This window comes from Leuciscus leuciscus (genome assembly GCF_965113295.1).
Source record: "Leuciscus leuciscus genome assembly, chromosome: 5".
Classification (NCBI taxonomy): Eukaryota; Metazoa; Chordata; class Actinopteri; order Cypriniformes; family Leuciscidae; genus Leuciscus; species Leuciscus leuciscus.
In genome coordinates, this window is record NC_138729.1 from 14,242,510 (window position 1) to 14,267,692 (window position 25,183).

Sequence of the window (25,183 nt, forward strand, 5' to 3'; positions counted from 1 at the left end):
TGCAAAACCCTTTTGCACATTTAATTTATGAAAAATATTCAATAACTTCACTGTGACACTGTACTTTCACCTAATTTAGTTCACACATCCCTACTCTCCTGCTGGTCATACTACAACACTTAGTTTGATAAATGTATAATTGTTATAATTTTTTATTATGAAAACAAAATCAATAACTTATTCAATAACTTTACAATGTTATACAGTGTAATGCCATCAAATTCAGTAAGCAATCATCACACAAAAGCTATGGTTAGTTGCCTACCAACATAATTTGTGGAAAGAACAGGCCTACTTATTTTTATGTGCTAACTTATTTTTATGTGCTAGCTTATTACTTGTCAAACTAAGTGTTGTATAACCAGCAGGAGAGCAGTGATGTGTAAACTGAATTTGGTGTGTTACAGTGAAGTTATTAAATATTTTTCATATAAAATGAGAAAAAGGACATTTTATCAAACTAAGTGTTGTAGTATGACCAGTAGGAGACCATTGATGTGTAAACTAAATCTGGTGACACTACAGTGTGTAACATTGAAGTTAATGACTATTTAACGTTTTTGGGGTTTTGCACTTTGCAGACGGTCCCTTCGGAACTACAATGTATGGCGGAATAGCACTTGGGAGCACTTCGACGCCGCGCAGTAAAAAGTCACGTTGGTTCTAATGACAGAAGTGAGAGGGAGAGGGGGAGAGGATTTTTCAGGAGTGATGATATTGAAGTGCTCCCAAGTGCTATTCCGCCATACATTATAGTTATCCTTTTTACCCGCTTAGAAAAGCGCCACGTTTTATTTTGTGTCACCATACTTGATCATGTAACTACTTGTGTAACTGTATTTAAATAGGGAAAACGTGGAGGTGTTTGGTTGCTTCTAACTTCATCTCTGTTTGGTCGCTAATGAATGAACTGGGCTAAGCTAAGTGCTATCAAAGTGTCGCCGTGCGCCAGAGCGATTGAGTGCACACACTGAGTTATGTATCAACTCGTCTTAGTTAAGGGAATAACATAGTTTAATATGAAAAAACGGTGGAGTGTTCCTTTAAGCACGATTTCATGTTAAGTACGATTAATTGTGCAGCGCTAATAAATAGTGATGAAAGCCAAAATATTAAATGTCACAGATGTATATCCACTATTTTGTAGAGGGGTGTCAAAATGACAATTTTCAATTGAGATTTGGAGCAAATTTACAGGGGTGTAAAAATGACAGCATCATTATTTTATTTTTACACAGAGATTGGTAGATCTATTAGTTGAATCTGTTTACTTTAGCAATTTTGCATTATATGCCAACGATGACAGTTCAAAAATGGCAAAAGGCACTTTTTTTGCCTCAAGTTTGGATGTCTGTAACTCAAGTAGTAAAGATCTAAAAATCTTTTAGATTCTGGTTCTTAACAAACATTTATTTTGGTACCTTCATTTTAAAGACACTTGATGGTTCAATCCCAGAGATATGGAGATGTTAATGCAGCTCCAAATGTAAATTATAGCCTACACATTTTCAGTGGTCAAAAACCAAATGTGGGTCATTTCGCAAACAGTTTATACTTTTCTCTTTTAAAGAAGAATATCTAAGAACAAATAATATTAAAACAATATCAGCTCAATTGCATAGAACATACATGTCTTGAGTGTCCTTGAATATTCCTTTTCTAAAGTTTTTATGCCTGTAACTTTAATATTCAAGATATCTTAATATCCTTCTAGATTCTCATTCTTAATAAACTTTTCTTTTGGAATCTTAATTTTTAAGATGTCATGTCCAATTTATGACCTATACTGGGACCAACCACCTGGTCGAGTCGCTTTGGCTTCACTTTTCAGGACTTGTTTGTGTAGTGTGTACACGCTTGGTGTACACAAATAAAAGTAGACACTTAACGGTTTCGAATGATGTAGCCTATAACACTTATCTGTATGACCAAAATCGAAGGAGTACTTTTAGTCTCTTTCGCACTGATAAGAAGAAAAGAGAGGTGTTTGCGCCGACTCGCCAGCCGACCCCTAGTGGTTAAAAACACAAACAGCATCAGGTATTATCCACATGCGTTTTCTTCCTCAACTGTTGTTTACGTTCACTTAAGACAAAACCATCTATGTTTACTAGGATACTCGCCAAGACGGGCATTCTGTCACAATTTTGTGTGAAATTGTCCGTTCAAGCGCAAAACATGAAAGAGCTCAATTCAGTACTCGCTAAGTCATGGCTTTCTGTCAAGCACGTGCAAATTATTTTATTTTTTTATCTTCTTGCTAAAAAACATGTGCAAATCATAAACAAATAAAAACTTTCATGGTGATGCATCGGGCAGTCCAGTCGAGCCCTGCATTTAGATCTAGCGCATCAATTCTCTTCAAGTTCCACGTGTAAAAGCCTTTCTCTTTCTCTCACTGTGTGTAAGAGAAAGATATTTTTCCTCTAACTCAATCACAGAGGTGACTGAAATTGTACAATTTACTATCCATTGGCTAATTAAAGAATTTTTTTAGTTGCCTAGTATGAAATTTGGTCGCATATGCAAGTGATTTACTGGCATTATAGAGGGTTTTCACAAGAATAGTAATGTGTGCTAACTAAATAGGGTCAATTTTGATTTCATGTGGACTCATGCTCATTACAGACTCACCACCAGTATCAAAATAATAAAGAATTAGTGGTAGTAATCTCTCGGATAGTAATATTTATATTCATGTGTCATGGCATACATGCTACTCCATGGTACTATGTCATGGCACCACATCTAAAAATAATCTCCACTTGACCTCTGAAAGAATCCACAGGCTGAATATACACACACCCGTAGGAACATACAAAATGCTTACAGCACTGTTAGAAAACACGCTGTTTGTAAAACAAAACATAAAGCACTTGAACAAATTCATGCAAGTAGTATTAACATATACCATGTGTCACTTTTGGGTTGATTTATGACTCCCTTTGATTGATTTATGACCCTAGTGTCACTCATGATTGACAGGTAATCCATGTGTCAAGAAAACAGGGTCTCTGATTTACAGTGCCAAAACTGACTGGTCATTTGTTGAATCCTGGGTAACTGGCTCCTTCCAGTCTGATGGGGGTAAACTGTTGCTGATAGTATTTTCCTTTGATTGTTGAGGGTGAAATTCACCCAAGCAAGTATTACGCAATGTTGACACCCTGAGTGTCAAAATCTTTGCTGGTTGATCAATAGGGTAGCCTATATGTTAATTGAGTCAAAATATTTGAGTCAAGACATTCAGGAATACCATTATTACACCTACAAAACACTGGATATATTCATTAAAATAATATGTCTGGAGATGTTTTAAGAACAACTCTGTGTGTGTGTGTGTGTGTGTGTGTGTGTGTGTGTGTGTGTGTGTGTGTGTGTGTGTGTGTGTGTGTGTGTGTGTGTGTGTGTGTGTGTGTGTGTGTGTGTGTGTGTGTGTGTGTGTGTGTGTGTGTGTGTGGCAAAACAACAACTTACATATTTTTAACTTCGAAATTCTGAGTAAAATAAGACGCATTGGGGTTTTAAACATTCAAACATTTATACATTTGTTTGCCACAAAAAGCAAATGAAAGTTGTCCCTTGTCTTTAAATAAAAACTTTTACTTTATTTTATTTTTTAAAACAGACTGGTGACCAGCATCTTTTATTAGAACTGTAGCCAAACAGTTTCCTTACATGAGTAAACACAATTTTCACTTAGACAACTTTTTAAATGTATGACTGAACCTTTTTTGTTTTCTTTTGACAAACCTACATCTCAAATTATACCTTAGGTGTGCAACAACCACAAGGGATACATGTTGATTCCATGTTTCAATGTTTTGTAGTGCAAACATGCAATACTCAAGAAATCTAATCTTAGTGTAATCTTTGTGAGGGCAGAACACAAAACTTTGTGTTGAGTGATCCAGACAAAGCTTCATGCTAGAAAATATTGTGGAAGTCACTAGCACTTCAACATCCAGCACAACATTAAAGAGATGAGCTTAGGATATTTTGACTATTGCCATCTTCTTTGACCCCCCAAAAATATAATATCAATATAAAAAGTAATATCAAGGTTCTATGGTTCTATTAAAGCAACACAATATATAGTTAGATATTTGTGTGTGTGTGTGTGTGTGTGTGTGTGTGTGTGTGTGTGTGTGTGTGTGTGTGTGTGTGTGTGTGTGTGTGTGTGTGTAAATAGTAGTGCTAAAATCGTTTCACACACGTGAATAACTTACAAACATAATCTTTATACAGGAGTTACTGTATGTGTGTCCGAAACATCTGTACAATTCAAAAGACCAGGGCCCGGTTTCCCGATAACGCTCACTCTTAGCGTGCTAAGAAGACTCGAAAGATATATCTTAACAAATTTGTTTATGTTCCTAAGTGTGTTCCCCGAACTATACCTTAGAAAGCAGCTTAAGATATCCCTTCTTACGTGCGACGTTACCCGGCGCTGTCCGTGGCGATGGTGCTGAATTGGTTGAAATCGATGACTCGAGAATCAATTATTCTCTCGTGCAGGGGCTGTTTATGTGAGAAAGTGGTGTTCTTTATTAGAGAAGCACTTCAGAAATAGTTGAAATTGCATTTCTTATGATTATTGGATATTATAAAAAATAATCCAAACTATAATAGCCTATAATAGCCTAGCCTACATATTTTAAAATTGCATCATATATTGCTGCCACAATAACCTTTTCAAAAATTAACGTGCCGCCTTCTCTTTCCCATTTTTGTTTGCTGAGGTGGAGCTGCGATGAAATATTGTTCTTGGAAATACTTTCCAGCGTTTCAGTAATAAAAGTTTACATCTTGCGTACGGTGCTCGGCAGTGATCAAAAAGGATTTAAACCGTGAATTTCGAATCTCTTGTAAACTCAGAGATGTGGATTCAGACGGCAATTAAATTAGCACCTGTTTGTCAAAAAACAGAAGGTACTAATTTGGCCAGGGATTTTTTGAGAAAAATCCCAGGGGTTGGGTGAGAAAAAACACTGATATTATGGATTTGGACGGCACTAAAATCACAGACTTACCCCTGTAAATGTTTAAAATACGACGAGCCCATGAGAAACAATATTAGCGTCCGAATAGAACTTAACTGACAGAGCCTATGCTTTCACTGGCCTTTAAAAGAGCGTTTTAATTAAATTAATAATATTGTATAATAATATAATAAAAAATAAAAAAATCAGTGTAATGACAATTTTATTCTTTGCATGAAAACACTTGAATTAGCCTAACTGAACACTGTCTGGGTGTATTAAAACTTAAGAATTATTTTCATATAGACCTGAAACAGTGATAAGGTGAAGCTAAGAGTGGTCCAGACCAACCTTACGAAAGTGTGACTTACAAAAGATATACTTAGCGTACGAACGTTTCGGGAACCGTCCCATAAGGTTAAGAGAGAGGTTAAGGAATAGGTTAAGAACTACTTAGAGATAAGAACGCTTTGGGAAACCGGGCCCAAATCAGTAAGAAAAGAGGGCTCAGCATATTGAAAAGTAACATTTATAATAAATACACAAAATCCATTTGTTAGCAATTGTGAAAGTTTGTACATTTTGTTTTGTAAGTGGTGTTTTTATCACTCCACTAGTGTTAGTCACTTTATTCAGCTAGCACTATTTTGTTTGTTGGAATCTTCTTTGAGACTGTCAACATTCAGTGTTTATAGGAATAAATGCAAATTAAGAATTTAAGTGAAAGTCTTTCTGCTTGAGAGTGTTTGACTAAATTGATATTTCTTTTAGTGCAACTTTACAGCTATCTACGATTTCGGATTACACAAAGCATCGACACGAAAAGTAAGTTATGATGTTTTACACTTAGTCTGTTACAACTGAATCACATCTGACTATTGCACTGAGAGAGGCATATTCATTTGCCATCCAAGATGGCTGCCTGTATGTAGTGTGTGTGTTGTTGATCTCTGCTTCTTTCCAATTTAAAAGGACATCAAAGACTGTTCTAAGGCTTACGTTGGATTTCTATCTGCATTATTATTATTACTATCACTAATTCATTGCCAAAATGAGGGCATATTTTACATTTGTTTATTAATGATGTAAGTGATCATTGTGCAATAGTATGTGTACGGAATTGCAGGATTCCAAAGAGTAAACCACGTTTTATTTTAAAACGACAATTTAAACATTTTAATGATCAAGCCTTTTTGCAAGATATTTATAATAGTGATTTATATGTTGTTTCACAGATACCCGATGTTGATATAGCATGGGAGTATTTTAAATGTACTTTTTTGACTATATGTGACAAACATGCACCTTTTAAAAGATTTAGAGTAAGAAGTAGAGATAATCCCTGGTTTAATGAGTCAATATCTTCTCTTATAAAAAATAGAGATAATGCATGGGCTAAAGCAAAGAAAACAAATAATAATATGGATTGGGTAAATTATAGGACAATAAGAAATAATTGTACAAAATTGGTAAAAAAATCTAAATGTGACTATTATATAAATATGATGAATGAAAATTTGAACAATCCGACTAATTTCTGGAAGTTGACCCAATCAATTGGTGGTAAAAAAACCTCCACCAGTCTGCCGGACTGTTTAAAAATAGATGAGAGTGTAATACGGGACAAAGAAAATATTGTAAAAGCTTTTAACAACCATTTTATCACTGCTGACTTAACTACAGACTTTAGTAATTTAAAGGAACATAATGTAGAAGGCAATGTGGCAAACACTTCGTGTTGTTCTCAGCTGTTCACTTTTACTCCTATTTTAGCTGCACAAGTTTATAAAGCCTTATTAAACTTGGATTGTAAAAAATCAGCGGGATCTGATAAAATAGAGCCTTACTTTTTAAAAATTGCTGCAGATCTTATAACAGAGCCCATCACTTTGATTTTAAATTTAAGTTTAAAATCAAATGTTATTCCTCGTGCATGGAAATCAGCTATGATTCTACCTTTGTTAAAAGGTGGTGATCCATCTGAGATGAATAATTACCGTCCGATTTCAAGGTTGTCAGTGATGGCAAAAGTATTTGAATCTTTTATAAATGATCAAGTAAAACAGTTTATAACTGAAAATAACATTTTAAATGAATTTCAGTCAGGCTTTAGATCAGGTCACAGTACTATAACTGCAGCCATGCTGGTCACTAATGATATTATTAAATGTTTGGATAGTAAACAGCATTGTGCAGCTTTATTTGTAGATCTCTCCAAAGCATTTGATTCTGTAGATCATAAACTACTGTTGCAGAGACTTAGTTGTGTGGGTTTTAGTGAAACAGCTCTAAATTGGTTTAATAATTACTTATTTGAAAGAACTCAATGTGTCTCAGTTGAACATTTTATATCAGCAGAACAAACAATTAAAAAAGGTGTCCCACAGGGTTCTGTTTTAGCACCAATTTTATTTTCTATTTATATCAATGACATAGGTTGTGGGATAACCCCAGCTAGAATTCATCTATATGCTGATGACACAATCATTTACACAGTAGCACATTCTTTGAACCAAGCCATGGAGTTTCTGCAAGATTCTTTTCAGTCTTTGCAACTGTCATTGTCAAACTTGAAATTGGTTTTAAACACAAAAAAAACAAATTATATGCTTTTCACCCGTGGTTCCATTAAAACAGATTGCCCGATTTTAACTTTAGAAGGGGACTGTATAGAAAGAGTAAATGGTTATAAATACTTAGGCATATGGCTAGATGAAAAATTAGGTTTTAATGTACATATTGAAAATCTCTTGAAAAAGCTTAGACCAAAACTGGGTTTCCTCTTTCGTTTAAAGAAATGTTTTCCTTTAGAAGCAAGAAAGAGAATTATTCAAAGTTGTTTCCTCTCTGTATTAGATTACGGTGATGTGATTTATATGCATGCAAGTTCATCTTCTCTAAAAAAGTTGGATTGTGTGTACCATGCTGCCTTGCGCTTTGTGACGAGTGCCTCTTCACGCACTCATCATTGTACCTTGTACGAATTGGTGGGTTGGACTTCTTTGTTTCAAAGGAGAAAAATACACATGTTGATGTTTATTGCTAAGGCATTGTTAGGAAAACTACCAGTTTATATCTGTCGTCTTTTATCGTATTACACCTGTACTTATAGCACTAGATCTAGTGCTAAATTGCTTTTAAAGGTTCCGAGAGTACGTTCAGAGTTTGGTAAAACTGCCTTCTCTTCCTATGCTCCCTGGTTATGGAATGAGCTGCAGAGTATAATAATGATAGAAGCACTCCCCTCTTTAAAAGTTTTTAAAAATCTCTTATTGACCAATTTAAGGGAAACGTGTGTATGTTTGGTTAAGTAGCTTTTGTTGTTATTTCGAGTGCTGGACAAAATTTTATGAAAGATTCTGAGTTTTTTTTATGTTTGTATGTTGTTTATGTGAAACTTTCTGTGCTGCCATTTTGGCCAGGACTCCCTGGAAGAAGAGATTTTATATCTCAATGGGACTATCCTGGTAAAATAAAGGATAAATAAAAAAAATAAATAAAATAAAATTTAAGATTGAGGCTGGCAAACCCCGCAGATAAAATAAAAAAATGACGTGTGTAGAAATTCACCATGTAAATTCAAGACTCCAAATCACTAAGAAAATAAGTTACGCTATACATCATTATGATGCATACAGAATGTAGAAAACTCAAATGATGAACAATTTGTTAGTTTGTTACACGTTTGTAAATATGGTTTCGCAAATCATTTTGTATTACTCCACTAGATTTAGTTATCTTGTTGAGATGACACTGTTCACATTTCTTTGTTTGTTGGTCTGTGTTTAGTTTTAGGTGAAGACAAAACGATGTAAGTTCATGCTATTCCACACATGGGAAAACGTGTGTGATGAATGCAGGCCTTTCATTTAAGAGGCTTTTTAAATATATGACTGAACTTTCTCTTTTTGACAAACCAGTATTTCATATTATATTATATTATACTTAATATTATATTAAGTTCTTTAACGTCCGCAGAATAGTTTATTTCAACAACCCGCTTAACATTAAGGATTATAGTTTTTCAATTGTTATCACCATCTTCTTTGACTAAAATAAAGTTACTATATGTGCTAAAAATCTTTGTATTTTTATTTATTTTTTGCTCATCTTTCAGATTTATTAGAGGAACTATGCCACACTGTTGTAATGCAAAACACATTAAGAACTATAAAGTTACATGTCCTTGTAAAGACTATAGATCAAATTCAAACATAATCGTTATACAGGAATTATGTTTGCACAAAAGTAAATTCATGGTCAATTTATTACGAAAGTGTGTAAGGCATATGGGAAAAGAGACAATTAGCCATAAAGAATACATAATTCCTCTCTCCTGGTTTATTGTGAAAGTTTATGTCGATACAGTATGTAAAATGATATTTTTCCACTAGACGATGGAACGCTTGCCTTTACAATTAGTTTCTCTGTTTTTGTAGTCTTTTGTACTACTCTCTTAGCGTGGTCAAATATGTTCATAGGAATAATGAAAACATGAACTAATGCAGCATTTTGATAATTAAATGTCAGTCCTTCTACATGACACTGGTTGAGACTAAACAAATGACATTTCTTTTAGGACATCTTTCTGGTCTGCCTACGCTGTGGGATCGCAAGACACAACGACCCAACATGAAAAGTGAGTTATGCCCTTTTTCTGTTCCCTATTCAACCATTACACTTCAAACTTTTCGAACTATTACTCTTAAAACTCTGCATTTCACCGCGCAGTCATAGATACACAGTTATTTTGTCTATGTCTCTAAACAACTGTTAAGTAAATTAATTACAGTTGATAAGTAGTAATTTTAAGTGAAAGGCGAGATGATTCATGCCTTTTTTTTTTTTTTTTTTTTTTTCACACCAATACTTTGACACCAGTGTTTTAGGCGTCTGTCTTTTAGGTTTGATCCAGAAAACAGACGTTGTGTTTTATGTCTTAACATTTTGTTCTCCTTTTTAATGAAAACATGCAGTTTTTGTTCTCATCAGCAGACCAGCAGAATTTTCGTAATTTTCAATAGTTAGGTAGCAAATGCAATTGAACTGTTTATTACTGTGATAATTTTATATGTGAAACAAGCTTAGTCACATCAGAGTTGAATTGGAACAGTTATTGTCCTGCATGTTTAACAATGTTAGTGTTCTCACAAGTCACAACATTTTCATTGTAGTGTGTTTCATTGTTCCAAAGTTTCATTGTAGCATGTAACAGTTTGGAGACATTTGGGGGGATTTTATTTTATTGTATTTTCATGCTACTTTGATTTTGTTTGTACTTTTACTGAAGCAAACTGTTTTAGAAACTGTTAACCGTATGATTGCACAGTTGTGTGTGTGTGTGTGTGTGTGTGTGTGTGTGTGTGTGTGTGTGTGTGTGTGTGTGTGTGTGTGTCTGTGTGTCTGTTTTCCTTACACTTTGCAAAGCAACTTTGAAAAACAACTGTTTCCTCTAATCTGCTGTAATTTTAGTGAGCTCTAGGTGTTGTCGGCTTCTCCTTGTTCAAATAAGACAATGCTCCCATGAATTTTGGGGTGGTATGTGGATATAGAATGCAACACAAGGAATTCTTAAATATTTAATTTAATAAATCATCTATAATGTTTTTAAAAACACAGTAAACAAAGGTATGAAGACATCTGTCTATCAGAGACCTTCACAAACTATGGTGTAAAACAAAATTCAGTGCATCAGTGTACACCGATTTACCAGCAAATTACTTTTATCACTATTGTTTGAAGAAAAATACAAATAAAAACAGGTTAATCTCCCTAAGTGTGGTGTTTTATGACTACTGAAGGTGTCACATCCTTAGAGCATTACATCCTTGGATGTTTGACACCTACAGCCCAGCCTCCTGAATTTGGTATTTAAATCAGATTTAGGATAGTAATTAAATAAATAAAACAGACATTCTACAACTCTAGTGTTACAATGGCTACTCCAAAAACTCCTGAAACATCTAGAGAGATGTGTGTAACACCGACAAGAACAGCAACAGCTGAACAGGACTGACCAGTTAACAAGCTTAAACAGATGAAGACCTTCACTATCTACGCCAGAAAATTAGTTTGACAGAGTTTCTCCATGAAGAAGAAGATTTTGTGAAACATGACTTTCTGATGTCTGATGATCGTGTAGGAAGATTTGTGTTTGAAAATGGGTCACACACACACACACACACACACACACACACACACACACACACACACACACACACACACACACAGTCAAACTCTACGCTATGGAACCTTACAAAGATTATACATCGAATGTGCTTATCTGCTTTCGACTGCCATAGACTTGGCATTTTTCTACACCAAAAAAAAAAAGAAATTGGAGATTTTATTGGTATTGGTGTATAAAACATATTTTATACACCAATTTAAACATATTCACATGATTAAATACTAATCTATCATTTAGCAATGCTCAAAATAAATTCAACTCAACTTTAACAGCTTTGTCTATTGTTGAGAAAATGGTGTGTATGTCGCTCCACTGAAAATATAGACTCATTTTGCAGCATTCTGATGAGTCTGAACGTGACTGGCCTATTCCAGAGTGAGACTCATCGCTGCTTTGACACGTACCACACATCGGGTGTAGTGCCATCCCAGTTGAAAAAGGACCAATTTCCCCCCCCCCACCAATACCAATAAAATCTCCAATTTCTTTTTTTTTTTGGTGTAGAAAAATGCCAAGTCTATGGCAGTCGAAAGCAGATAAGCACATTCGATGTATAATCTTTGTAAGGTTCCATAGCGTAGAGTTTGACTGTGTGTGTGTGTGTGTGTGTGTGTGTGTGTGTGTGTGTGTGTGTGTGTGTGTGTGTGTGTGTGTGTGACCCATTTTCAAACACAAATCTTCCTACACGATCATCAGACATCAGAAAGTCATGTTTCACAAAATCTTCTTCTTCATGGAGAAACTCTGTCAAACTAATTTTCTGGCGTAGATAGTGAAGGTCTTCATCTGTTTAAGCTTGTTAACTGGTCAGTCCTGTTCAGCTGTTGCTGTTCTTGTCGGTGTTACACACATCTCTCTAGATGTTTCAGGAGTTTTTGGAGTAGCCATTGTAACACTAGAGTTGTAGAATGTCTGTTTTATTTATTTAATTACTATCCTAAATCTGATTTAAATACCAAATTCAGGAGGCTGGGCTGTAGGTGTCAAACATCCAAGGATGTAATGCTCTAAGGATGTGACACCTTCAGTAGTCATAAAACACCACACTTAGGGAGATTAACCTGTTTTTATTTGTATTTTTCTTCAAACAATAGTGATAAAAGTAATTTGCTGGTAAATCGGTGTACACTGATGCACTGAATTTTGTTTTACACCATAGTTTGTGAAGGTCTCTGATAGACAGATGTCTTCATACCTTTATTTACTGTGTTTTTAAAAACATTATAGATGATTTATTAAATTAAATATTTAAGAATTCCTTGTGTTGCATTCTATATCCACATACCACCCCAAAATTCATGGGAGCATTGTCTTATTTGAACAAGGAGAAGCCGACAACACCTAGAGCTCACTAAAATTACAGCAGATTAGAGGAAACAGTTGTTTTTCAAAGTTGCTTTGCAAAGTGTAAGGAAAACAGACACACAGACACACACACAGACACACACACACACACACACACACACACACACACACACACACACACACACACACACACACACACACACACACACACACACACAACTGTGCAATCATACGGTTAACAGTTTCTAAAACAGTTTGCTTCAGTAAAAGTACAAACAAAATCAAAGTAGCATGAAAATACAATAAAATAAAATCCCCCCAAATGTCTCCAAACTGTTACATGCTACAATGAAACTTTGGAACAATGAAACACACTACAATGAAAATGTTGTGACTTGTGAGAACACTAACATTGTTAAACATGCAGGACAATAACTGTTCCAATTCAACTCTGATGTGACTAAGCTTGTTTCACATATAAAATTATCACAGTAATAAACAGTTCAATTGCATTTGCTACCTAACTATTGAAAATTACGAAAATTCTGCTGGTCTGCTGATGAGAACAAAAACTGCATGTTTTCATTAAAAAGGAGAACAAAATGTTAAGACATAAAACACAACGTCTGTTTTCTGGATCAAACCTAAAAGACAGACGCCTAAAACACTGGTGTCAAAGTATTGGTGTGAAAAAAAAAAAAAAAAAAAAAAGGCATGAATCATCTCGCCTTTCACTTAAAATTACTACTTATCAACTGTAATTAATTTACTTAACAGTTGTTTAGAGACATAGACAAAATAACTGTGTATCTATGACTGCGCGGTGAAATGCAGAGTTTTAAGAGTAATAGTTCGAAAAGTTTGAAGTGTAATGGTTGAATAGGGAACAGAAAAAGGGCATAACTCACTTTTCATGTTGGGTCGTTGTGTCTTGCGATCCCACAGCGTAGGCAGACCAGAAAGATGTCCTAAAAGAAATGTCATTTGTTTAGTCTCAACCAGTGTCATGTAGAAGGACTGACATTTAATTATCAAAATGCTGCATTAGTTCATGTTTTCATTATTCCTATGAACATATTTGACCACGCTAAGAGAGTAGTACAAAAGACTACAAAAACAGAGAAACTAATTGTAAAGGCAAGCGTTCCATCGTCTAGTGGAAAAATATCATTTTACATACTGTATCGACATAAACTTTCACAATAAACCAGGAGAGAGGAATTATGTATTCTTTATGGCTAATTGTCTCTTTTCCCATATGCCTTACACACTTTCGTAATAAATTGACCATGAATTTACTTTTGTGCAAACATAATTCCTGTATAACGATTATGTTTGAATTTGATCTATAGTCTTTACAAGGACATGTAACTTTATAGTTCTTAATGTGTTTTGCATTACAACAGTGTGGCATAGTTCCTCTAATAAATCTGAAAGATGAGCAAAAAATAAATAAAAATACAAAGATTTTTAGCACATATAGTAACTTTATTTTAGTCAAAGAAGATGGTGATAACAATTGAAAAACTATAATCCTTAATGTTAAGCGGGTTGTTGAAATAAACTATTCTGCGGACGTTAAACAACTTAATATAATATTAAGTATAATATAATATAATATGAAATACTGGTTTGTCAAAAAGAGAAAGTTCAGTCATATTATTTAAAAAGCCTCTTAAATGAAAGGCCTGCATTCATCACACACGTTTTCCCATGTGTGGAATAGCATGAACTTACATCGTTTTGTCTTCACCTAAAACTAAACACAGACCAACAAACAAAGAAATGTGAACAGTGTCATCTCAACAAGATAACTAAATCTAGTGGAGTAATACAAAATGATTTGCGAAACCATATTTACAAACGTGTAACAAACTAACAAATGGTTCATCATTTGAGTTTTCTACATTCTGTATGCATCATAATGATGTATAGCGTAACTTATTTTCTTAGTGATTTGGAGTCTTGAATTTACATGGTGAATTTCTACACACGTCATTTTTTGATTTTATCTGCGGGGTTTGCCAGCCTCAATCTTAAATGAATATGCCTCTCTCAGTGCAATAGTCAGATGTGATTCAGTTGTAACAGACTAAGTGTAAAACATCATAACTTACTTTTCGTGTCGATGCTTTGTGTAATCCGAAATCGTAGATAGCTGTAAAGTTGCACTAAAAGAAATATCAATTTAGTCAAACACTCTCAAGCAGAAAGACTTTCACTTAAATTCTTAATTTGCATTTATTCCTATAAACACTGAATGTTGACAGTCTCAAAGAAGATTCCAACAAACAAAATAGTGCTAGCTGAATAAAGTGACTAACACTAGTGGAGTGATAAAAACACCACTTACAAAACAAAATGTACAAACTTTCACAATTGCTAACAAATGGATTTTGTGTATTTATTATAAATGTTACTTTTCAATATGCTGAGCCCTCTTTTCTTACTGATTTGGTCTTTTGAATTGTACAGATGTTTCGGACACACATACAGTAACTCCTGTATAAAGATTATGTTTGTAAGTTATTCACGTGTGTGAAACGATTTTAGCACTACTATTTACACACACACACACACACACACACACACACACACACACACACACACACACACACACACACACACACACACACACACACACACACATCTAACTATATATTGTGTTGCTTTAATAGAACCATAGAACCTTGATATTACTTTTGATATTGATATTATATTTTTGGGGGGTCAAAGAAGATGGCAATAGTCAAAACATCCTAAGCTCATCTCTTTAATTTTGTGCTGGATGTTGAAGTGCTAGTGACTTCCACGATATTTTCTAGCATTAAGCTTTGTCTGGATCACTCAACACAAAGTTTTGTGTTCTGCCCTCACAAAGATTACACTAAGATTAGATTTCTTGAGTATTGCATGTTTGCACTACAAAACATTGAAACATGGAATCAACATGTATCCCTTGTGGTTGTTGCACACCTCAGGTTTGAAATGTAGGTTTGTCAAAAGAAAACAAAAAAGGTTCAGTCATACATTTAAAAAGTTTTCTAAGTGAAAATTGTGTTTACTCATGTAAGGAAACTGTTTGGCTACAGTTCTAATAAAAGATGCTGGTCACTAGTCTGTTTTAAAAAATAAAATAAAGTAAAAGTTTTTATTTAAAGACAAGGGACAACTTTCATTGCTTTTTGTGGCAAACAAATGTATAAATGTTTGAATGTTTAAAACCCCAATGCGTCTTATTTTACTCAGAATTTTGAAGTTAAAAATATGTAAGTTGTTGTTTTGCAACACACACACACACACACACAATGGGTTGGGTTAAAAACTAAAACATTTTCTGTAAAAAAAAAAAAAGTAACAAACAAATTGATATACACTAATAAGATGTTTTTGTGTGCGAGCCCAGAGAATCACCAGAAAGCTTTTGATGAAGTGTTATTCTTTAAACATCTAGCCTAAGCAACTGTCGGTAAAACCATTAACAAACCCCATTTAGGATGCACTCTTCCCCCGCCAGTTCCACTCGTAAACACATTCACTGTAAGTTGGATAAATGTTTTGATTCTTTGTCTTTTTAACACTGATCCTATTGGCGTCAGGAAACAGATACAGATGTTCTAAAAAAAACAACAACACCTTTTCTTATTGAGAAGAATATAGTATGGGGTGTGTGGGTAATTAGGACTCTTTGGCTTGATGAACGTGTCTGATTCTTTGTCTTAGGCATTAACATAAACCTATAGTTCAGGTACTACTGATCCTACTGAGGTGCTCACACACACACACACACACACACACACACACACACACACACACACACACACACACACACACACACACACACACACACACACACACACACAGTTGTTCTTAAAACATCTCCAGACATATTATTTTAATGAATATATCCAGTGTTTTGTAGGTGTAATAATGGTATTCCTGAATGTCTTGACTCAAATATTTTGACTCAATTAACATATAGGCTACCCTATTGATCAACCAGCAAAGATTTTGACACTCAGGGTGTCAATGTCAACATTGCGTAATACTTGCTTGGGTGAATTTCACCCTCAACAATCAAAGGAAAATACAATCAGCAACAGTTTACCCCCATCAGACTGGAAGGAGCCAGTTACCCAGGATTCAACAAATGACCAGTCAGTTTGGCACTGTAAATCAGAGACCCTGTTTTCTTGACACATGGATTACCTGTCAATCATGAGTGACACTAGGGTCATAAATCAATCAAAGGGGGTCATAAATCAACCCAAAAGTGACACATGGTATATGTTAATACTACTCATGCACGAAGTGTAAAAACAGAGTATAACAGTGATGTGCCGCTGAGATATATATATATATATATATATACATACGTTTTACAATTGATCTAACAGACACAATCACCAGTCAAAATAATGCAATATGGTCTCCAGGACTGTAGCCTAAAACAAAGGCCAAATATTGAAGAAATATTAACATAGTTAAGTAAACTACAAAAAAACAAACGAAAGAAGAATGCAACTGAACCAGCTGGGGCCGGTTGCACTGCTATGCCTAATCTTAAAAGTTAGTCATAATTTTTTTTCTTTAAGACATAACTTTTTTAAGTCATAAAAACGTAGATTGGTTTAATTTGATACCGAAAAGTAAGACGGATTACCCCCAAACTAACTGTTAGGCCTAGTTGTTTGTACTAGCCTAGTTCTTAATACACAGTCTTAACATAATTGCTATGTTCATGCAACACGGACTGATAATTTGGTGGTGGTAGCCTACATCGCGAGTCTTTTCGCGAGTGAAATCTTTAAACAGCGAGTCTTTTTGTTGTAATAACTTTGAAGGAATCTTGTGTGAACGCGGAAATGGCAACTTAATCTTGCGCCCGAATCAAAATTGTACGTGTTTTATAACACTGAAGTGGGTTCAAATGCCCAGCTTCCTTACTTTTTCTTGTCCCAAAACACCGTTCGAACACTTTTGTGGCTGAAAAACAATTGACGGGTCGTGTGTTAGCAGGGACAAACTTCAGCAAAGTTAAGATAAATACTTCAGCTACTTACCAAAGCTAGACAACTGCTGAATCAGTGGTTATTTATAATTCAGAGAGACAAAGTGAAAGCGGAAACCTTACTAGTACTGGCTAGGGATGGCTGACGCGAACAGTCGTTCCGAAGCTTTGCGAGATCCCGAAGCGCAGATGTTTCGAAACACTGATCCGAAGCGTGATTCAAAACACCCATGTCACGTGACTATGGCCAAACGAAGCCTCGAAGTGTTTCACTAAAGCTGTGTCTGAAATCGCTCCCTATCCACTATAAAGTGCACTATTTAGGGTGTCGGCCATTTTGTAGTGGTGTCCGAATTCTGAGTGAACGACATCATTCCCTACATTCGTTCACTACTTTTACCCACAATCCTCTCTGAATTCGAGTGTACATCCGAAGTACACTTGCTGAGACACTATTTCCCACAATCCAACACGATAAGGCGATAGAGCGAGAATGAAAAATAAATATGACGGACGGCAACAATGTCACCATGGCAACGGCGCACGCAAGATAGAAAACAATCATTTGAAGGACACTTAACAATCATTTGACTGACTGGAAACCCCGCGAAAGTAATGAAAGTAATGTTTAAATAACGGAGGTTTTTTTTTTTTGACAGTTTTATGTATTTATTTATTTATTTATATATATACACCGTTATATCTATATTTGAATAAACAAATGTGTTGTGCAGTGTTTTGTTCTCTTTTATTTTCACATATAAATGTAAAAAGTAAATAAATATGACAAGCAAGTCTCTTTTTTTTTTATCAAATAACGCAATAAACGTGAAAAATACATACGTACAATTGTTACATACAGCCAAAAAAGGAAATATCAAAGATGGGTAAGTAATGTTTATGATGAAATTGTCCGAGCTCTCTGGCGCATGATAATTATGTCAGCGTCCGAATTCGCTCACTCATTTTCGTTCACTCTTTGCTGATGTAGTGCACTCAACTGCCATTCACTATGTAGGGATTAGCGAATGAGTGAACGAGTGAGCGGTTTCAGACACAGCTTAAGTGTTTCATCAGGGGCATGTTCAAGTTCAAAACGTTGCGCAACGGTTTCCGGTTTGAACGTCATGTTTCCTGGAAACGGCGTGCACCGGTGTGCAATGGGGTTTGAGATAAGTTTTCTCTTGTTTGGTGGGTGTGTCAGAACTGCAGTCCAATCAGCAGCAACATGTATATAAAGCACGCGGTATTAAAGTGAACTCGCATAATGGGTTCAAGGAAAGTAATTTACAAATGTGTTCGATGCAGCTCAACTGAGGATATTAGAAGACATGTTTGTCGTAAGTTTTATTGTAAAAATATAGGATATCAACAATGATGTAGTTGTTTATATTTTTAGCTTCATTGCAAGTGTATGACATTTGGTATAGAAATAAACAATGGTAATTAAGTGCTTTTCATAAAAATAAGAAAGAAAATACAGGGTATTAAAACAGTATGAACTACAAATAAAGTCAGTATGTGAGGCTAAATAGATGTGTTTTAGTCTGAATTAGGTAAGATGTGTGCTTCCATTTCAGTTTCAGCAATCCCTTCACTCGACGGCAAGAACAGTAACTGTAACATCGGGCATATTTTGTAGTATTAAACACATATTTATACCGACTTCATCAGGCTCCGAAAATTCTTCACAAAGAACACAAAGAATGGCCTTCTCAGCTGCCATAGTTGCAACTCTTGCGCCATCAGAACAGTGTGTTCAACGCATCACCGTTTCTGTTTAAAAAACGTTGTGCAACGTTTTGTCGGGGCTGAACGCAGCCCAGGTGTGGTCCGCCGAATCAGCGTTTGATTGACACGGTCGGGAACAGACCACACAATCGCACATCTGTATAAAAGTGAAATCAACGCATATTGACCTCGTGGGTTTTTGTAAGAGGAGTTTGATTTTGAGATAGCGGATTTTTGGTGATATAGTGACATAGTGCGATTTGATTATATAGGCTATTTAGGCTTACATTTAAATTTACACAACACATTGACTAATAGGCTAGAGACAGACAGAGTATACATATAGTGACACATTAATAGATACATAGATATAAATATATATAGACAGCTAGATTAATAGATAGATATAGATAGATTATAGATACATATATAAATACATAGATAGATTATAGATAGATACAGATGGGTAGATGACAAATAAGGGTGAAACAGCATTTTTTAAAACAAAGTTCTAAATTGCTTAAGAATTGTATGAATTTGTAAAGTACAAATACCGTTGTTTTTGAAACTGTTAGAGGTTAGCAGATTTTTTTTCTCATTATGTAATTTACTAAGCTTTTCTCACAGCTCCAGGCAAAATATGTCCTGCGGTGTGACATGACATTACTATAAAATTCAAATATTGAAATATTATTAATTTCAAATACAAATCAGGTATGTTTTATGTTTAACAAGTATTCTTAAAGAATGATCATTAAAATTCTGCATATATTTTTTTTTCACAGCTGTTTTTCGATTATATTCTTTGCTTGTGCCATCTTTTACCACTCACTCCAGTGGAAATATTGTTTAAAATGAGAACAAATATTTGAAAATGTTTATTATTTTTTATATGGTTATATTATGCAATGTTTTCAAATGCATATAATTATTTAAGCTAGTTAACATAGTAAAAGTCGTTTAATTGTGTTTGAAGTGATGTCACACCACAGGACATCCCGTCACACCACAGGACAAAATGAGACACTGCATGAACATTTATGGTGAAATGTATTGAATACTTTTGTAACAAACACATTCATTTGCATCTCTATTTGAACATTAATGAAAATCCACCATATCAGTACAATCTTATTACTTAGTGTATGAATTTGAACTAAAAACATAGTGAACAAGACATACTGAATAATTAACATTTTGGAGGTGTCAGATCAGACCCAGTCATAAAGACCATTCATTTCTATTTTTAACTTAAAAGACTAAACAAATATCTTGTTTCTCAGGGGAAAGTCATTAAAATCCTGCTAAAATAATTAAAAGCATGTTAAAATCATCAATTCAGCTCTTTGAACAAAGATTCCAGTGAACAAGAGAAATCTGACTTCATCATTTCCCTGTACCTCCTTGTCCTTTCTTTACTCATGCCTAAAAACTGACAAATCACTTTAAAAACAATGATCAGTGACTGTTAACATACACATACAACAAACAAATGAAGACAGATATATATATTTATGCTTAATATATGTATAATATAGGTATATTATGTATAATGAAGACAGATATATATTTATGTTTAATATATGTATAATATAGGTATATTATATATAATATTTACAATATTTTTTTAATATATATATAGAGACAGAGATATATTTATATTTATGTTTAATATTGCAAACATAACAGATGAGAATCTAGCTAGACATCTGATTTAATTATGTCACACTACAGGACGGGCTGTCACACCACAGGACTTTTTCACTTTTGCAGCCATTTTGAGTAATTGCTATACAAGACTGACCTTGGGCATTACAGTAACTGAATAAGTTCATTGTTTTAAACCTGAATATGATTCTTTTTTAAAAATATTTTTATTTTTTCTCGAACTAGATCAGTCTAGATCAGTCACACCACAGGACTATCAAAAATGGACACGTTCATGGTCTGACAGAAATGATGAAATATATCAAATTAATAAGAGATTAACACTCACATTTTAACCTCCTTAGCACCATAGACATGTATAGAAAGGCTAGATGGCTCAAGGCGGAGTCAGCTGTGTCGTCACTTGGCGGCCATCTTAGGTCAGGAGACTGCGCTGCTGCTCCCTGCTGCTGTGGACGGAAGGTGAGTGACATACGCCAACTAAAATGCTCGTAACTTGCTGAATTCTTGACGGATTTACAAACGGTTTGGTTTATTACAAACCTTATTAACGTGGCTATGATTTGTGCTGATGCCGTTTGTGGCTATAATTTTTCACAAGTATGCAGTTAAATAGCCGCATCCCTGACGTTTATGACACACCAAGCCGTTTGAAAATCGGTTGAAAATTGAGCAAAATATAGTTATATCAGCACTACATGCACAATAGACTTTAATGTTATAACTGGACGAGCGGTCCTGTCCTAAGATGGCCGCCGTGTGACGTCGTCGGGTCCCATTGGCTCTCAGCGCCGGTAAGCTATCTAGCCTTTCTATACATGTCTATGCAATAAGTACAAAACATACAAAACACATGCTACACATCATAGGCCTACAATCATTTCATTAAAAGCTATTCTAAAAAGATATACGTTTTTATCTTAACTTTAAAACTGGAAATTGAATCCATTTGGCGAATGTGCAAGGGTAATGCATTCCACAACTTAGGCGCCACACAACTAAAAGCTCTACCACCAAAGGAACTCATCTTGAAGTTTGGCACAGACAATAAGTCTGCAGAGGATGATCTCAAAGATCTAAGAGGTCTATACAAATGAAGAAGATCTGACAAATACTGAGGTGCCAGATTATGAAGTGCTTTAAATGTAAGGAGTAATATTTTATAATGTACACGAAAATGAACAGGAAGCCAATGTAGATGGTAAAGAATTGGAGTTATGTGTTCGAAAGAACGTGTATGAGTTACAATTCTGGCTGCTGAATTCTGTATTAACTGTAGTCTGTGAAGTTGTTTTTTCGGAATCTCAAATAAAAGGGAATTACAAAAATCAAGCCTAGATGTAACCAAGGCATGAATGAGAACTTAAGTACAGTGCTGAGAGAGAGAAGAACGAAGTCTAGTAATATTACGTAAGTGAAAAGATGCAGTACGTGAAATATTATTAATATGGGAACTAAAAGAAAGCAAACCATCAAAAATAACGCCAAGACTTTTCACCTGGCTAGAAAAGTTAACCGGGCAATTATCAATGAGCAAGGGGAAAGATTGAGCTTTAGATAAAGCAGACCTAGATCCAACAAGAAGGGCTTCAGTTTTACCTGTATTTAACTTAAAAAAAAATTATTAGTCATCCATATATTAACATCCTGCAAACATTTAGTAAGGTTAGAAGGGGGATGAGAAGCATTTGGTCTTGTGGATATGTATACTTGTGTGTCGTCGGCGTAGAAATGAAAATAAATACCATAGAAACGAAAAATGTAACCAAGGGGTAGAATATAAATAATAAATAAAAGCGGACCCAAAACTGACCCCTGTGGAACGCCGTGAGTGACCGAGACAGGTTCTGATTGAGCAGTCTTAATCTGTACAAACTGTTTCCTGTCACATAGATAAGACGAAAACCAAAGTAAAACATTATTAGCTACTCCAATGCAGGCCAATCTTTCGAGTAATACTGAATGACTAATAGTGTCAAAGGCAGCACTAATATCTAAAAGAATAAGAATAGACAGGAAACCAGAATCAGCAGCCAAGAGAAGATCATTTGTAACCTTAACAAGAGCTGTTTCTGTACTATGTTTGGATCTAAAACCCGACTGAAAATGCTCATAAATATCGTTATCTTGCAGGTGTGATTCTAGTTGAGTTGCTACTATTCTTTCAAGGATTTTGGATATAAAAGGCAAGTTAGAAATGGGCCTATAATTATTTTGATCATTAGGATCGGCACCAGGTTTTTTGAGAATTAGAGAGATAGAGGCCATTTTTAATGATGAAGGAACAGTAGTAGAAGATAATGAAGAACCTACTATAGCTGTAATAATAGGAGAGATCGAATGAATACAAGACTTAACTAAAACGGTAGGTAAAGGATCGAGTGAGCAAGTAGAAGACTTAGACTTTGTAATCAACATAGTGATGGAATCAACTGAAGGCAGCTCAAAGTTAGAGAAAGTTTTAGCAGGGCCAAAAATTTGATTATGTCCAATTTGATCATCACTAGACATTAAGTCAGAATTAAGTAGTTCTTGATGAATATTATCAATCTTAGATCTAAAAAAAAATTTAAACAGATGCACATTGATTGGGAGAAAGTGAAACAGTATTGTGAGGTTTCAACAGTTTGTTAAAAGTACTGAATAAAGTCCTTGTATTACTTTGTCCATTGGCTATGATATTTGCATAAAAAGATGATTTTGTGCTTTCCAGCTCAGCCTTGTAAGAAACCAGATGCTCAGAGTACATCTGTTTGTGTACTTCAAGACCAGTTCGTTTGCATAGTCTCTCCAGTCGGCGACCTAAGGCCTTTTGATGTCGGAGTTCCGGAGTATACCAGGAGACGAGTTGACATAGGATACAATACGAGTTCTCATAGGAGCCACATTGTCAAGTATTTGAGAAAAACTATTGTTATAGAAATTTACCAAGTCAGATGTAGACGAATTAAAACAACACTTGTTTACAGAGTGATCAATCATTCCATCCAAAACATTAAGATCAATATTCTTAATATTACGAAATGAAACAGAGCGTTGAGACTTAACTTTTGCCAATGGAAGAGAAATATTAAATAATATAGGCTTATGATCTGAGATAGAAGATTCAATAGAAGTAAAATTAAAAGGCTTGACACCTGAACAGCATACAAGATCCAAAATATGTCCCTTGTTGTGTGTTGGAAGTTTAACAAACTGCACAAGGTCAGCACTATCCAGAATTGATTTAAAATCATTATACTGAGTGTTAATAGTATTATCAAAATGAATGTTAAAATCTCCCATCAACATGATGTTCGGAGACAGAAGGGGTTGAGATGTGTTAAAATGGTAGTAAATTCAGTAAAAAATGTGTTCATAGCAGATGCTTTTGGTGGTCTATAAATCGTGACAACAATAGTGGGAGTTGAACCTTTAAGCTGTACGGCCAATATTTCAAAAGATGATGGCTCCTCCGATATAGAAATTGGACAGACTTTATAACTGTCACGATAAATAAGTGCAAGACCGCCTCCTTTACCAGCGCAGCGAGGCTTGCATGTACTGTATAGGCATATCCAGCTGGTATTGTTTGATTTAAATGAAAAAAGTCATTAGGCTTCTGCTAGGTCTCAGTTAGAGACAAAATCAATGAGTTCCTCTTCAAAATCAAAATCAATAGATGGTTCCTCTTCTTCGATTCTTCATCTTGTTAAAGATATTTCTCATGCCTTTGCTCCCTTATCAGACCATAAGCAATTTTTTTAAAGCTTTGCGGTCTGCAGCCTAATTCTAAATTGCGGGGCTACTGGACATTTTATAATAGGCCTAATGTATTAAAGGAAATTCAGTGAGAGTAGGGAGCGGGGCACAAAGTAACACTTTTTGGATTTGGCCAAATAATGAACAAAGTAATGGGGTTAGACAAATCACTTTGTGCCCCGCGCTCCCCTACTGTTAACCTTGCAAAATAATTATTTACTGACGTACATAATGGTTACAAAGAAAAATGGGAATATTTCAAATACAAGATTAGACTAATTGCTATTACAAGAAGTAAAGCATTGAAAGCCAATAGACATTTGTCGGTTAAATGAGATATTATTGAAAAGGAACATCTCAGAAGAAGAAAAAATTTGCAAATTAATAAACTTTATTCCGAATTAGCCAGGATAATTTGGTTTATAAGATCTAGAGTCAAGTGGGTAGAAAAATGTGAAAAAAATTCTAGCTATTTCTTTGCGCTTGAAAAAAGAAACGGAAAGAAAAAAGCTCTTACTGCCCTTAATATTAGTAATTTGTAAAGATCCTATTCAA

The 25,183-nt window shown here is 34.8% G+C and overlaps 1 protein-coding gene and 1 long non-coding RNA gene across 4 annotated transcripts in view; one reads left to right on the top strand and one right to left on the bottom strand.

Moving 5' to 3' along the window:
• LOC309499959 (transmembrane protein 272-like) overlaps window positions 1–17,717 on the bottom strand; it is a 40,794-nt gene extending 23,077 nt beyond the window's left edge. Inside the window, exon 1 of one of the 3 annotated variants that reach the window (XM_082171531.1) lies at window positions 17,607–17,717. The gene's annotated coding sequence lies outside the window, so the exon portion shown is untranslated. Of the gene's footprint in view, window positions 1–17,540 lie in introns of all 3 variants that reach the window. The other 2 variants (XM_082171530.1, XM_082171532.1) reach the window with 2 other exon arrangements.
• Window positions 17,718–18,559: 842 nt separating this feature from the next.
• LOC309500003 lies at window positions 18,560–19,020 on the top strand. Its single transcript, XR_014206431.1, has 2 exons — window positions 18,560–18,597; window positions 18,666–19,020. It is a non-coding gene; the product is annotated as an uncharacterized lncRNA (long non-coding RNA).
• Window positions 19,021–25,183: the final 6,163 nt, after the last annotated feature.